This window comes from Amblyomma americanum, chromosome 1, assembly GCF_052857255.1.
Source record: "Amblyomma americanum isolate KBUSLIRL-KWMA chromosome 1, ASM5285725v1, whole genome shotgun sequence".
Classification (NCBI taxonomy): Eukaryota; Metazoa; Arthropoda; class Arachnida; order Ixodida; family Ixodidae; genus Amblyomma; species Amblyomma americanum.
In genome coordinates, this window is record NC_135497.1 from 334,773,138 (window position 1) to 334,786,305 (window position 13,168).

The 13,168-nt window shown below is 47.9% G+C and overlaps 1 long non-coding RNA gene across 1 annotated transcript; it reads right to left on the bottom strand.

Moving 5' to 3' along the window:
- Positions 1 to 959: 959 nt before the first annotated feature.
- LOC144115519 (uncharacterized) lies at positions 960 to 8,918 on the bottom strand. The gene is made up of 3 exons (XR_013311418.1): positions 8,677 to 8,918; positions 6,842 to 6,951; positions 960 to 6,107 (listed from the first exon to the last, which is right to left on the bottom strand). It is a non-coding gene; the product is annotated as an uncharacterized LOC144115519 (long non-coding RNA).
- Between the last annotated feature and the right edge of the window lie 4,250 nt (positions 8,919 to 13,168).

Below are 13,168 nucleotides of genomic sequence, written 5' to 3' on the forward strand. Positions count from 1 at the left end.
CGTGCTCGTTGCACTTAGGAATACGCATTGTGGTACGATACATACGTCTTGTGCGAGTTGCGCCTGTGTTGTTACTGAATGCAGCAGAAACACAAGGCACATAAAGCATTGTTGAAATGCATAGTACCCAGGCTCAAACCAAGCCAGAAGGCCTTTGTACGGCACTTGAGGCGTGTTGGAAATACCAGTGAATGGTTTACATCAACATGAGCTTCCAAAGGTGTCCTTTCAACGGTGTTTGCCTAAACATCTGAGTCGTGCAAAGGTTTTCAGACGCTACAAGCCGGAGCGAGCGGCTGTCATCATGGCAGCATGTGCAGCGCTGCACAACCTCTCCTTGGAGGCACCTAGTTAAGCGGACAACGAGGATGCCACCTGCCCCTGAAGACAATGGCCCGCCTCACCTATACTTCCGGGGGAAAGCCGTGCGTGTACATGTGAGCCAGCTGCGGAGAAACTGTCTCAAGCAGCGACTGGTACAGTTGCACGGGCGATAACATAGGCAATGAACTCGCCGGCCAAGCCTTTGCAGGCAAGGCAGTGTCCAGCCAATCCTTGTGTGCATGTCGTGGTTATTTTGCCTACAGCTAGGGAAGTGGCAGCTTTTTTTCTTTTTCTTGTCCGCGCTGTGTGTCTGGAAGCCTGCAGTGGCGAAGAAGCAAGCGTGCACACCAGCTGCCATATCATCATAGAGTTCCCCGCGCAGCCACTTCCGTCTCGGTCTCCACTTGAAATTCAAGCCGAAACAACTCCTCCAGCAAGCCAAACGCATCTTCATGCGCCCTCCAGTGCCATTGCCCGTGTGGACCCAGCTGCCCCTCCACTGCCGTCATCTTGAAGCCTGCCTGTGCTGTTTGGAGAGCCACCTGTGCTCGCTGTTTGCATGACAAAGCACGTGAATAAAGAGTGTATTGTTGAAGCAAGGAGGGCAATGTTTGATGAAGTCAGAAAGTACCACCGAACATTTATTTAGTGCATACTGCACCATTTCACACAGGTGGTCACATGAGCACACGCCTTAGCAAAAACATATTGCATGCCATAACATTGACAATAATTCCACATGTCTTGTCAAGGGCAACACAAATTGTAATGCTGACATGATAAAAGCAGATTACAAGACTACAAGCTCAACTGGTAATTATTACAGCTTGTGCACAGCTTGTGCAGGCAATAAGCCGAATTTTGCAGCAAGTGCACAAACGTAGTACACAAGTAGTGCAATGCTCAGTAAGCACTACATAATAGATTTTACATGACTACAAAACCTTTAACATATACCAAAGCGTTGATATAGATGATGTAGCCAAAATTGTGTTATTTATGCAGAAGACACGACATTACTATTTTCTGCCACTTTGCCCAATCATGTAATTAACCAGGCAAACAGAGCACTCATAAGTATTGAAGAATGGTCTAAATGAAACAAGTTCAACGTAAACGCTAATAAAACAAAAGCCGTTCCCTTTCGTCCAAAAAATAGAAACATATTCATCGATAAAGATATCTGCCATAATAATTCATGGAAATTGTAAGCTCATTTAAAATACTTGGTGTCGTCTGCACGGAACAGATGTCATGGGGTGCCCAAGTGGATCATATTTTACAGAAGTTGTCATGACTCGTTAGCCTGACTAATATAAACAAACATATCTTCCCTACCAAGGTTAAAACTCAGTTACACCACCCATTGTTCTACTCGCACATAAAATATTGTCACTTTGCCAGGGGAATGACAACCCTAAGTAACATGCATAAAACATATGGACTGCAGAAAGAAATGCTAAGAAATATTTCCAGCGCTCCTGATGACCATCCACCTTTTCCGCTCTTTCAGAAACATAACATAATGGCCATATATGATATGTACGCTTACCATTTAGCTTCAGCCTATAAAAACGAAATTAAAAAGAATGTAGTTTCTGAACGAACTAGCTTCCTTACAGAGAAAAGTTATGCATTATCCTGCCCATAACCCACATATATGGAATAAAGAGTTATTTTGCACAAATTACGAGATCACCTTCCTCACTTGTTGAATTTACAAATTAAACATGGCCTTCAACTCCAGCAAGCAATGAAACCTGATATCAGATTAGCTTTAAAGAGGGCTGAACCTCTTTCCTGATATTTTCTAGATAAGTTCCAGCAGGAAATGTTTTTGTTCGATTTATTTTCTGTGATTGTGATTCATCATTCATTTCTCTTCATGTAAAACCTGTGTTTTGTAATCTAAAAAGTGGCATTTGTATTGTTGCATTTCCTTATTTTCAGAGTGCAAAAGTTCGACATGTGTTCAAAGCTTTGAACTTTCACGTTGTCTAACTGTTTTGGGGATAGTGGGCACAAAATAGGTCCTTTTATGTTCGCTTGTCTTTTTTTTTTCTTGCATAAATGGTGACGTCACTTTTTTTGAAGAACCAAATTTCTGCGAATGTTTCGTGCAAATGTTCTCAATTTTGTTTGCGAATCTCGAGCGACAATCCATGATTATAATGTGTCGTCGAGTGCACCTTTATTTTCTGCACATGCTACACTTTTGCTGATGCCTCTTTCTCACTTTTTTATTATTGCTGGAGGGGGGGAGCCTCGCCAAGCCAAGAGCCCAGTTTTTTCTTCCTACCTCCCCCATCACTATGATGGAATATAAAGGTATTACTATTACATTACAAATGGCCATTATCACTGCAAATGACGAACAGTGCAGCAGTTTCAATGAAAATCGTGCATCCCTAAGTGTACGGCACTCAATGCAAGTCGCAGTGCTCGCAATGAATGCAGCACTAGGAAAAAATCCTCATACATATATAGAGACATGTAAACATCACAGTTACATCAGTTAGGTGGTATGCTTGTAGAGGTTTTCACTGAACAGCAGAACATGGAGCACAGTCATGCCGAGCCGAACAAATCATGCAGCTTGTTACAATGCAGGCAATACTGCATGAAAAGTCCCACGGCAGCAGCTCCATAGTTAGGCCATTAATACTACAGCATCTTGCAGAAGTAAAACAATAACAACAGAAAAAAGCAGATAGAGACTTACTAGATGTCAGACATCTCCATCTTGCAAAATTTAAAAAGGCACCATTACAAATATGCAAAAACAACTTGACTAGAGAACATCATATGCCTTCTGCGTCACACACTGACTAGAGAGTATCACACACCTTCTCTATCTTGCAGAAGGTAAAAAGGCACCATTTCAAAAATACACACAGTTCGACTAGAAATTATTACAGACCTTCTGCGTCTTGCAGAAGGTAAAAAGGCACCGTAAGAAAAAAACCACACCTCCTACGTCTTGCAGAAGGCTGCAAAAACAAGTGTGCCAGAAAACAAGAATGAAAAACAATAATAAAAAAACTTATGTTGATGGCGGCTGTAGCTGGTTTTGCAGCAGCACCACCATGAAGGAGATGGCCAGTACAAGCTGCTCGTGCAGGCGCACCGATTTCCTTCTCGCGTCCCGCAGTGTTGTTGCTGGGGTCTGACATAGTGGCTGTTATGGGCCTGTCACACTAGGGCAACAGTCGGCCGATTTGGTCTGCGTAAACCATGTTGGCGTGATGTCTGGCCCTATGTCACACTGCGACGACTAAAACAGTCGGCCGACTGTCGGCGTCGGCGTCAGGTCTCATACAAGACGGCAGTTGGCCGATGGTGCGGCAACTCCCATGTCACACTAGCGAGACAGCATGCGAGACCTCCTGCCGACTTGGCCCTTTCTCGTTCTCACTCTTCTTTTGTCATTTCCTGCTATGCAAAATTCATGGGCTGGGACGCTTCATTTTTAACTCTTTTAAATAAATCCCACCATAGTAAAACAAACTCATTAGCAATCGTGATTATGAACCTAGGCTGAGTGCACCCCTGTATTGAGCGGCACTTATTGATGGGTCAGAAAGGCGTGGCTCGAAAAATAAATCCAGTCGCTCGAGGATAAACAGTACGGGAGAGATTATTGAAGGCTAAAATAATAAAAAGAAAAAAGAAAATTCTCGGCAACGCGGATTCGAACTGGGAACCTCTGGAATGCGAAGCTACTGCTATACCCACGACACCAAGGAGAACAGAGGATTTGTTGCCTTCAGAGGTGCTGATAAGCACTCTGCAGTGTGACACTCGCGACAGAAATAAAGCAGGCGATTCATGTGCGAAAACTCGGCCGGCGCGCTACACCGGTCGCTGCTTGCGAACTGCAGCCGCACTGCAAGCAGGGACACACGAAGCAGCAAGCATCGCTGCGCCGCTCGACTCAAGCACTCGAGCTCAAAGCATATGCTTTGCCACCCGCAGCAGTCTGATTACTGCTTGGCTTGGTGTCGAAGTTCGCACCAGAAAAGACAAAATAGCCCTATCATCAGACAGACCGCCTGCTATACACGAGTAGCGACAAAGCATGCTTGCGCTAGTAGCGAGCTTTCGGCAACGGCACCGCCCGCAGCCCCGCCAGGCGACGTACTGCGCTGCTGCCTGGCGCAGCGGCCGCCGCTTCGCGAGTAACCTGCGCTATATCATCTCTTAATATCGCTTTGCTGTTAACAGTATAATCGCACCATAAACTAAAATTATGGTCAATTTCCGCGACACCTTTGGCTGCGGAGTTAGCGGACCGCTGCGGTCGACAGGCGAGCCGGACCGCAATGGCGGGCCAGCGGTAGCTTGCGAGGCGATTCTGGCGAGAAATTTTGCTCGTATCAAAGTTGTTGCTTTTACCAGCAACTCAGCGTTGATCAACGATAATCAGAAATGATACATTTGTCACATTTCTCTGTGTCATCGTTTATTGCTTACGTCAAAACCAATCTTAATCTGATTTTTATTACGGCAGCAGATGGGGTACAGGCTGGCCTGCCGGTGACCAGGCTCAGTTTACTTCACGTTCGCACCAAAAAAGGCAAAAAAGGCATGCTATCAGAAAGGCCGCCTGCTATAGTCGAGCAACGACAGCATGCCTGCGCAACAGCCGCGCTTTCGGCAACGACGCCGCCTGCGGGAGCGCCAGGGCGATGAACTGCGCTGCTTCCCGGCTGCCGTACTCGCTGCTAAGCCTAGCTGGTTTCGCATCAATCCCGCAGCTCAGGGCGTTTTGGAACTAGCCAGCGCAGTAATAAAGGAACTTCCCTAGTCACCCCATTACTGCCAACTTGTCCCATAATAAAATAAAGTTATGCTCGATTTCCAGGACGGCTTCAGCAGCGGATCTAGAAGACGTCAGGCGAGCTGCACGAAGCAGCAGCAGCACCAGGCGGTTATAGGATGAAATTTGCTTGTATCGTAGTTATCACTTCAACCAGCACCTTGGCATTGGCCGACGATCCTCAGTAATGATACCTTTTCGGACATTCATCTATCCCAGTGCTTGTTATGAACGTAAAGAAACAGTTCTATAGCGGAATCGTGTTCGTGTCTGGTGAATGGTTTTGCTCGGCAACCGATCTCGCGACGACGCGGTTGGCAGACTGGTTTTGTCGGCGTCGCGGGCGTTAAAGCATGTCACACTACGAAGACATCTGGTAGTCGGACGCGTTGGCGTCGTTGTCGGCCTAGTGTGACAGCTTGGTCTGCCACAAACAAGGTCTGCCGACCGGGTTGGCCGATCTTTGGTGTCTTTGTCAGGTCGGCGTCGGCGGCGTGTCGGGCTAGTGTGACAGGGCCCTTAGCTGCCTTCTGTCTGCAGCAGCCTCGTTGAGGTGCTCCACATACAAGAAAGTTCAATAGCAAATTTTAGCTCCTGACACATTCAAGGCTCATTTCACTTCCATGTTATATATAGATCACCTGCTGAAATATACTGCGCCATATCCTACAAAAGGCGGTCACAGTGAGGTTAAGCACAGGTTCGGAACGGTGGACGTAGCAACATCACGTTGCATGCAGCAGCTTCTGTTGCACAAAGTGTGGTGCATCCTGTCAGCCCATACCTCCAGGAGGCATGCCTAAAAATTTGGCATCCTGCCTGTTGCGTGCCTTAGCGAGGTCTGCTGTGCGCCTTGTCTCCCTAAGCAGCTTGTCCACCTCCTCGTCCTGCTACTTCCTCCACCGCAATGGACGGCCTGGAACTGCCGATGCGGGTGGTGCAGTGGGCTGCTGCTGGCGGGTGCCTGTCGGAGGGGAAACAGACTGAATGTACACTTGTCATACGACACAGCACGATGTGCAATAAGCAAGCTGTTTGCTGCAACGTCTGAAGGGAGCAGCAGCACATAAAAGCAGTTGCACTCAGTGATATGACAAATGCAGCATTGTTTCAGTGAACTCAATATGCACGTGAGCCATGTCACGGCTCCTGCTATAAGAGGGAAAAAGCATGCACAACGTGTCAATATGCCGGATCTGAAGGAAACTATTGTGGACATTGTAAAACAACTGTGACTGTATGGTGCTCCTGCATATGGTATTTATCAGAAGCACCTTGAAAAGAGGGCAATGTGCAGCCTGCATACTGGCAGGTGAACTGACTGGCTGTGTCAGCACGCTGCCGATGCTGTTATGCTCCTCCACCAGCAGTTCAGCAGATGTCTCCCCCGTCTCCTGCAGCCAGGACATTTCACTGGCGTCGTCTACATGAAATCATTACACAAACACAACTGCATAGTAAACAGTTTTAGTAAAGTGTGAAATGTGTATGACTAAAATGTGTTTAGTCGGTACTGTGGCTGAAGGCAAAAATGCACTACCAGAAAAGAAAGGCAAAGAAGCTGAGGCTGTATTTGCAATCTCCAGTTTACGCACTACAACATCTTCCAAAATTAGCAAAAATGCAGATGACGTCATCGGCAGTGTACACAAGCTATAAAGCATACACATAAAATGGTTTGAAATGCAGTTCACCTACCAGCTGCAGTCTGGCCTCCCTCTGCAGGCTGTTCGTCCCCGGCTCGCTGCCCACTGAAACTCTGACGGAAAGAAAGGTGTGCTGGGGGGGTGAGGTGCGCTGTGGTGCTCCTGCAAGAAGGCACAGTGACTCATGTTCAAACATGAATGTCTCGAAGTACATCATAGGGTTGCATTGCTTACAGCACATGGCCCTGAGGTTCGGTCAAGAATCCTTCATCCCCACCAAGCTGCAAACTTTGCAACTGTCTGCAACATCACAGCAGTTGACTAACGACAGTGGTCATACCTGCTGTTGGCGGGGGAGGGGACAGCTACCTGCTCAAAATAAGATCCCGCGACGCTCACTGGCCCGATCGGCTGAATGGCTTGGTCACCTAGAGCCGGCAGTCTGCGCCACCGGCGCCACTGCGACAGGACCGTTCACGCGGACCTCCACAGAACAATTTTGACAGGCTTACCCTGGCCAGCTTGCAGCAGCGCCAACTCCGCTCGCCGCGAGCAAGCCACTACTGCTGGACTGCTGCCAACGCCACGAGCAAAGCCCAGTTGCGGTGACCCCTTCGACGGAGGCAATTACTGGGCAGAGCTAATCCCTATTTTCCTCCCCCATCCCCTGACCAGTACCTAAAAATAATATATATATATATAGAGAGAGAGAGTCACTGGCTGTGAGATAATACTCTCAGTATGTTTATGGCGGCTTACGATAGCTGGTGTGCGGCTGACTTTGCTTTTTCTCTTGGGCCCGATCGCCTGTGCCCTCGCGCGCTCTGCATTGCAGTTTTCTTATCGCAGGCACCCGACATTGCGAGCTAGGCTGCCTAAGTTTGTGCGCCTTGCGAGTTTGGTCCAAAGGATGCAGTCTAAAAAAAATAAATATTATGAGCAGTGTGGTGCGCTGCATGAAATTATGGCATATATGGGTGAACTTGTTAGGGCACTAAACTGCTCAAAACATTAATTTTGTTGGATCACCGGTTCTCGCACCAAACTCGCAAGGCGCGCGCGCTGCGGCAGCTTAGCGCGTTATTTCGGGTTCCCGCGATAATGAAACTGCAAGGCGCTGCCTGTGTGTGCGAGCAAGCATCGGCGAGCAAAACACAGACAAATGCCCCCTTAACGCGTGTGTCTATGATTGTGCTGTCTACGCGGCGATCGGGCACAGGCGAAAGAGCAAAACGAAGCTGCGCACCAACTATCGCTAGCCACCGTGAACGTGCACACAGCATTATCTCGCACCGATGACTACCGCTTGGCGGCACTGGCGCCTGTCGAAGACACGGTTTCCATCATTCGTGTTAAGTCTTGTGGCCTCCTGTATACATGCCACGAATGGCGCCAATGTTCAGCCGAGTTGAATGACAGGCCTTCTGTATTTAAGGCGGCGGCAGTTTTCCCCCAAAGCTCCCGCCTGCGAGCCGCCGCGTACTCAGGCGAGAGCTCTGACGCAGCCCGTGCCAAGGGCGGATGCTCTTCGAGCAATTCGATGAGCACCAGCTTTTGGGCGACGGACATACGTGGCCTCTTTGGTGGTGTCGCCATTTGAAATGATAACGGTATTTCACCCCGATTTCCTGGGCGATTTCTTGCTATCGGCCAAGGAAATTTATTCTTTGGCCAGGAATATAAATTGGGGAATCTACAATAGTGTTCATTCACTTGCATATGCGTGCGCTGCATTAAAACGACTTGCAGTAGAGCTACGAAAAAGCAAGGACGAGCGAAATGGTTTAAACTGTGCACCTGACCGTTTTCCTCGCCCTCGTTCTTTCCTACAGCCGTATTCGTTCAGTTCTGTCATCGATAGTGAGCGACCACCGACAGCAAACTTACCTCAAGAAGTGGTCTTCATCGACTTTCGTGCCAAGAGCTCCTTGCGAGCCACGGAGGAAGGAAACCTTCTTTCCTCCATTTTGCGAGCTTATTTCTGTGCACCTACGGCCTTCACTGTATTCAATCACATTTTTTTCTGCGCCTAAGACATCGGCACAATGCCTTTATTTTAGACGACACGAAAAAAAGCAGGAACTTGCCGTCGAATCAGCTGTTTTCAAGCAAGTCGCCATGCTCTCGCTTTACCACTACCAGCGCGCCCTCATGGCAACAAAACCTACCCTATAGAAAATTTAATTCCAAAACTGAGAGCGCCTCTCATTTTCCTTCCAGTTTTTTAAGTTTGCAACACACTTTATTAGCAAAATAGAACGTTATTTTTTTAATTCATTGCGTTTGTTTTTTTTATGCTGACTTGTTCACGCAGCTCTCAGCGCACCTTCGCCGCAACAAATGTTCTTGAAAGAGCGAATTTCAAAACTGAAAACGCTTCTTGTTTTGATTAAGAATTTTGAGTTCGAAACGGTTTTTTGAGAAAACAAAGCATTGCTAATTTTATTTGCGACAGCTTCACAACAAAACGTTAGCACATGGCCCCTTGTACAAATAAATGCTTCATTGGCGGAGCCTTGCTCGTGTCTGGCTGATTTCATGATCCGTCAAAAGTGCTGTCAAACACTGTTTGGCAATTTTGACTTCACGCTCACAAACTTGCGGTACGTAATATGGCCCCAGAAAACTGGAAATTGGTTTTGGGGGAAACGAAATGGCGCAGTATCTGTCTCACTTATCGGCGGAAGCCTCAAACCGCGCCGGAAGGGATGGGATAAAGGAGGTACTAAGAGAAGAAAGGAAGAAAGCGGTGCCGTAGTGGAGGGCTCCGGAATAATTTCGATTACCTGGGGATCTTTGACATGCACTGACATCGCACAGTATGGACCTCCTTCACCCCGCGACGTCACAAAGATGCGGTGGCGCTGATGTTAGCAGCGACTTTCGCATGGTAGGCAAAACAGGTTCCGCTTGCCTGTGCCTACCGCAGCTGCCGCAGTTACCGGCGGCTGCTTCAAGCCTGTGCACTGCAGAAGCAGCATATATTGACCAGCTGCGTCACTGCTGGATCCGCGTAGTAGCATAAAAAACATTAAATTAGCCTCGGTAGGTTTCTCGCGCATAAATGCCGCATTCGGAAACTGGCTAACAGACATTGGGCCACGGTAGTAAAGCGCGAAGTCTGGGAGTCGATAGGCACTGCCGCTCAATGCACTTAATAGGATGCAAGTTACTGCGTTCATTCACCTGAACTTCAGGATAGTAGGCTGATAATTGCTCAAGGAAAAAAAAGACATGTAGCTGCACATGTACTTATCACCTTGAGCCGGAGTGCACGGGGCGCCGACAGGTTCACTCGCCCCCAAGGAATGCGTGTTTTGTTAATAGCACACCATGTTTTAATGGCGCGTTTTGTGACATTTAATATTTACTTGAAACTGTTTCTTGATATGACGACGTAATTATTTCATTCGAGTAGAAAGAAGTCTGGTAAGTTGTGTCAATCTTGCGCGGTCGCGTTGGTGTCGTGCTTAGAATAGCGTACCTTAGCATGTGCTAAACGCCATATGCTTTTTCATTGCATCATGCATGTGTCATGTTTCATGAGGTAATACATGATCGCGAAGCTTGTTTGGAAAGAAGCAGCCGCAGGCGTGCTACTAACAGACACGTGGCGAGATTGAGAGGGGACGCGGCATGAAAAGTGTTTTCGTTATTCATGCATGCAATATGTAACTGAACTTGGTGCAAATATGAAATTCCTACGCTAGTTTCAGTCATTCCTTTTATTTATAGCTATACCTGGTGCAGTTCTGTGTAATTATAATTATCACCGTCGTCAAGTCCCCCCAAGGTCTCAATTAATTGAGTAGATAGTGTGCAGTTTTTTTTATGCCAGCATGTACATAAAGCCCTGTTCTGTATGATGACGCGATTATTTCTTTTTCTATATGATCAGTACTTATGCATGCATATATGAAAACGTTTCTTACAAAAAATAACTAACACAATACTGCACGTGTAGGGAAAAAAATCGAGATTTATTACGCTCCTCAACGTCTCAGGAATAGTTTGCGACAAATGGAATCATTTGATTTTCATGCGAATTACGAAGGTGAGTGATCCAGTCGCAGAAAATGTGAGAGGTCAGAAAACGAGCCTGAAAAATATTATTCCCTCGTTTATGGCATCTTCGCTTTCGCTTTGGTCAAAGAAATGCGGCACTGAAATCAAAGAAATTACCTCACAATTTTCGACGACCACACTTCTAAAAGGCGTAATTTATAAGTTTGTACTCAATATTTTGCTATAATTTTTCGTCACGAAACTAGACTTTAGGGCTAGAAAAGAAAATAATTCTAGAAATAAAAAATTTTCACCAAATCGACCAGCTTAACAAGAGGACAAGTCGGCCTGGCTGGTGCGTGGTCATGCGGCTAAAAACAGCGCTAAGCGAGACAGGAGATCCGGGACACGACGCTGTCCCCACTTCTCGCGCAGCGCGACACGTACGTATGTCAGCAGACGATGAGCGCATGTCTGCTCCGACGAAACAACGCCAGCACTTCCCCTCACTACTGTCCCGAAGTAAAATCATTCCGGCTAGTGCAGAGTGTCAAAACTTGTTTTATTCAATGCCTAGCGCATAAATAAACGGCAGGAACGCTTTCTACATGTTTACTACTAACCATATATACAATACACAGTGGCAAACTATTTCTCTTTATAGGCCGCACGTGGACAACGCGAGCTCGTGTACTTCGAAAAATTACTAAGTTGGAAGCATCGACCATTGCTATGATTCGCAGAAACTGGAAACGCGCCTACAAGCCTTAATAATAATAATTGGTTTTTGGTGGAAAGGAAATGGCGCAGTATCTGTCTCATATATCGTTGGACACCTGAACCGCGCCGTAAGGGAAGGGATAAAGGAGGGAGTGAAAGAAGAGAGGAACAAATAGGTCCGTAGTGGAGGGCTCCGGAATAATTTCGACCACCTGGGGATCTTTAACGTGCACTGACATCGCACAGCACACGGGCGTCTTAGCGTTTTTCCTCCATAAAAACGCAGCCGCCGCGGTCGGGTTCGAACCCGGGAACTCCGGATCAGTAGTCGAGCGCCCTAACCACTGAGCCACCGCGGCGGGGCCTCCTACAAGCCTTGAAAACTCGCGCTCAACACCTATCTGCGACGCCACTCCCCGACCTTTTTGCCTACCACGAGCTCGCTAGCGACTGCAGCGCCACCTCGTTTGTTTACAAACATGCAGGAGGTCCATACGGGCGCGCCTAAGCGTTCGCCTCCATCGAAACGCAGCCGGGATCGAATCCGGGTACTCCGGATATGGCCTGGCTGCTTTTATTATTGCGAAGCAATACTACTTTAGGTCGCACTTCAGCCCGTTCCGTGGCGAGGCGGTGGTAGGCACCATTGACCTTTAGCGTGACCTCGCTGCGTGACGTCACACCACGTGACCTAGAGTGACGTCACACCAGCCGTGTAAAAACGGGGCCCCATCTCACGCCGTCGCGAGGCGAGGCGGTAGCCACCAACGGTGGCCTAACTCCCGCTCCTCTCACCAGGGGCGCTACGGTCGGTGTGACGTCACACCAGCTGTGTAAAAACGGGGCCCCATCTAACGCCGTCGCGAGGCGAGGCGGTAGCCACCAACGGCGGCCTAACTCCCGCTCCTCTCACCAGGGGCGCTACGGTCAGAGTGACGTCACACCAGCAGTATAAAACAGCTCCACTCCTCTCGCCAAGGCAGTCATACAGCCAGATGTTACGATGGTGCCTACGAACAAGGCAGCTCGGCAGAATGCAAAGAGGAAGCATCAGCGAGCTACGGAGACGGAAGAAGAACGACTTTCTAAGCGGCGTGCCCAGTATGCAGCTCGGCGACAACGTGCAACCTCCTCTGTGGAAACAGCAGAAGCAAAGGAAGCAATTATGAGTTTGCCCGACAGTGAGTCTCCTTCTACTAGTTCAGAACGCGACTAAACGGCAGAGGCGTGTCCAAGAAACCCCGGAACAGCGGCTCGAGAAGGAACGTGCGTTTCGTGAGAAGGAAAACGAAAAGCGAAGAAAACAGCGTGCGGAAGAAACACCCCAACAAAGACGAGAGCGTTCGAAGAAAAGACAGGAGAAATCTCTCACCAAGGCTGGCCCTGCTTCGCAATCACCAGGCTTAACCAAGCTAAGCCACCGCAGTTTTTTTATGTCACGCTCTCAGAACTGAGAGATATATTGAGAGCGCTCCGTAATTCGGCCCCAGGTCATGTTAGAAGTCGAGATGGCAGTTGCCCCTTTAATTTTCTTGCTTGTATTCTTTAAAATGCTGCCGCGCAAAATTATCGCCAAAATAGCGCTAATAGCTCTCGATATTTTAAAAGGCTTTTCGTCTTGCAGTTTAGGCAGCACGATTGTTGGTAGTGCAGT